Source organism: Micropterus dolomieu, unplaced genomic scaffold (assembly GCF_021292245.1).
Source record: "Micropterus dolomieu isolate WLL.071019.BEF.003 ecotype Adirondacks unplaced genomic scaffold, ASM2129224v1 contig_14635, whole genome shotgun sequence".
NCBI classification, from domain to species: domain Eukaryota; kingdom Metazoa; phylum Chordata; class Actinopteri; order Centrarchiformes; family Centrarchidae; genus Micropterus; species Micropterus dolomieu.
In genome coordinates, this window is record NW_025743621.1 from 3,186 (window position 1) to 6,312 (window position 3,127).

The 3,127-nt window shown below is 39.0% G+C and overlaps 1 long non-coding RNA gene across 1 annotated transcript; it reads left to right on the top strand.

Annotated features, from left to right (window-relative positions):
* Window positions 1-581: 581 nt before the first annotated feature.
* LOC123966958 lies at window positions 582-2,105 on the top strand. The gene is made up of 2 exons (XR_006824136.1): window positions 582-1,120; window positions 1,294-2,105. It is a non-coding gene; the product is annotated as an uncharacterized LOC123966958 (long non-coding RNA).
* Window positions 2,106-3,127: the final 1,022 nt, after the last annotated feature.

A 3,127-nucleotide genomic window follows, 5' to 3' on the forward strand; every position in this document is an offset into this window, starting at 1 on the left:
CATCTTTCTAAATGGGAGAACTTGCACAATCAGTGGCTGACAATACTTTTGTGTATCTCTCAAAATAAATCATACGTTGAAAATGTCATGCTTTCTTGACAAGCAGCACATCTATTAAAGTAACAATGTTTTTCCACTGGTTCTCAGTTTGTGAGGAAATACATTTTGTTGTTATATTTGGGCATTTCTCCCAGTAAGTAGAGGAGTTTCTGTCTGATTTAGATCTCTATCACGTTGTTACTGTTTGGAGCAGGTCTTTATTCTTTTGCTACTCTGGAATGAAGTTGGTTCAATATAAATAAAAGTAGCTCAGATGTAGTAAAGGACTTTTGCCATGTTGCTGTAGCTGAGCTTGCTACGTTTCTCCTGGGCGTAGCTTCAGTGTAGTGAAGCTTCATTTAATGTAGAGTTAACTGGTAGCTTGGCTCACTTCATTTTCCAAGTGGTTTGTCCAACACTGTAAACACTAGTGTTTTGTTAATTATAAATACAATTGTTAAATATTTAAAGCAAAACAAATGCGCACATTTAGATGCATATAATTATTTGCTGCTGAGAGAAACACCTTCTCTGTGCCTTTATTCTCTGTTAACTTCATCATTTAGCCTCATCTGTCTCTGTGAAATACAGTCCTTTATTGATATGAAATTCCCAAGTCAGTTTTATTAAGTGCAAAATCACAAACTTGTCTCAAAGCTTTACAATCTGTACATCATGTGGCCTCTCTGTCCTCAGACCCTCTGTTTCTGACAGAAATTACTCAATACAAGTTGAATCTGATCTGAGAACAGTCTGGAAACAGTTTAGTTGTTCATGTGTGAATGCTGGTCAAACTGTTTATTTAGCGGGACAACATGCAGAGGACAATATTTGACATCCTGCTCTCATATTAGTTGTCTTCTTCTTCAGGTCCTTTTCTCAGACAGTGGAAGAATCCTGGAGACAGTTGACACAGATGAGTTTCAGCCTGTTTCTCTGTCACACTGACAAACTGAGGAACACTGCTTCATGTTGAACAGCAGTTAGGACTCATGTTGGATAGAAAATCACTCTGACTGTGTTTCTTCCTCCAGGGTGGACCATGGTGGAGAGCAGAGGTTAAAACCTGATGTGAGGAAGTGTAAGTGTGGATTCAATCTGACTCATGATGACAAAACAGCACACAGTCAGTTTCTCTTAATACAAAGTTGATAGTTGTGGTATTTATTCATTCAAACATTACTGACTGAGAATAAACCTTCAGATGTGTCTGATGATAAACTGCTGCTGTGTTGTGTCTCATTTCTCCATCAGATTTCTGTGAACTCACACTGGACACAAACACAGTAAACAGAAAGCTCAAACTGTCTGACAACAACAGGAAGGTGACACATGTGAGAGAGAAGCAGCCATATCCTGATCATCCAGAGAGATTTGACTTCTGGCCTCAGCTGCTGTGTAGAAATGGTCTGACTGGTCGCTGTTACTGGGAGGTCGAGTGGAGAGGAGGAGTTTATATATCAGTGAGTTACAGAGGAATCAGCAGGAGAGGAGACAGTAAAGACTGTGTGTTTGGATGGAATGATCAGTCCTGGAGTCTGAGCTGCTCTGATGGTCGTTACACTGTCTGTCACAATAAGAGAGAAACAGTCCTCCCTCTCTGCTCCTCCTCCTCCTCCTCCTCTAACAGAGCAGCAGTGTATGTGGACTGTCCTGCTGGCACTCTGTCCTTCTACAGAGTCTCCTCTGACACACTGATCCACCTCCACACCTTCAACACCACATTCACTGAACCTCTTTATCCTGGGTTTAGGATCTGGTCCTATGGTTCCTCCTCAGTGTCTCTGTGTTCTGTGTAGGAGGGAGACAACTTCCAGTCCTGTGGTTTAAATGTTGGTGGTGGACGAGGCTTCACTTTGGTTAACATCTGGCTCACTGATTGTGCCTTTAATGTCAGAAATGTGTTTTCTTAGAAATGGTGAAATGATCTCAGGGCTGAACTTGTTGTGTACAAACTGTGTTGACTCTGATTTTCACTTTAATAAAGTTTTCTTGGAGCAGCATCTAGTAGCTGCTGATGGCTGCAGAGCTTCTCATTTATTTCAATAAAGGTTTGAAGACAAAAACTCAACAAATAGTCTTGATTTATTCTGTTACTCAAGTACATTTCTTTTCCTGCTGAGTTTGATCCTCACAAAGGCTAAATCAAAAGATAAGTCAGGCAGGAAGGAAGTGAAGCCTTGAAGGTTTATTATTATTATCTGAAAAATATAGAGATATATATAATAGGATTTAGTTTTTTCTCTCAATATTATTTTAATTATTTTATGAAATGAAGTTGTGTCAACAAACATAGTTCATGCAACATACTCCGGTACAGTAGGTGGCGTATGCACCTTTAAAAGTCATGGCTGCAATCTGCCATAAAAGAACACCAGTGTGTGCTCTACAGGTGGAAGCGGGAGAAATGCCATCGAACATCCGACGTAAACAATTGCTTGTAAATTATTGGGTAAATCTAAAAGGGCATGGAGATAGTCATCCAACTAAAATAATATTACAAGAGAATTGGGAAAGGGAGAGAGCACAAAAGTTCAGTTTTGGGTGGGTAGAGATGAGGCGGCTAGAGAATTGGGAGTGTATGAAAAGGAATTCTGCCCAACTATAATATGGCCTGATACACCGGTATGGAAGCTAGAAACCATGGAAGTTGATTTTAAATTACTTTCAGTTAAAACAGTAAGTAATAGTACAGATCTGGTTGCGGAATTTTATAGACATATAGATTTTAAATGTAAAGAGTATATTCAGATTTATACATACGGATCAAAGGATCCAGAAACAGGAAAGACTGGATCTGCAGTTTAAATTTTCAACCAAAGAGGTGAGATAAGCAGACGAACCACAAATGATCTGAGTGTGTATGCAGTTGAATTATATGCTATTAAGATGGCGCTAGAATGGATTGAGGAAAACAAAATCAAAAAAGCTTTAATTGGAAGTGATTCAGTGTCAGCTTTATACAGTCTCATGACTGGTATATCTAATATTCATCAGGATTTACTGTATTCAATATTGATAATATACACAAGAATAAGGGAAAAATGCTATGAGATTCAATTGACTTGGATTCCTGCTCATATTGGCA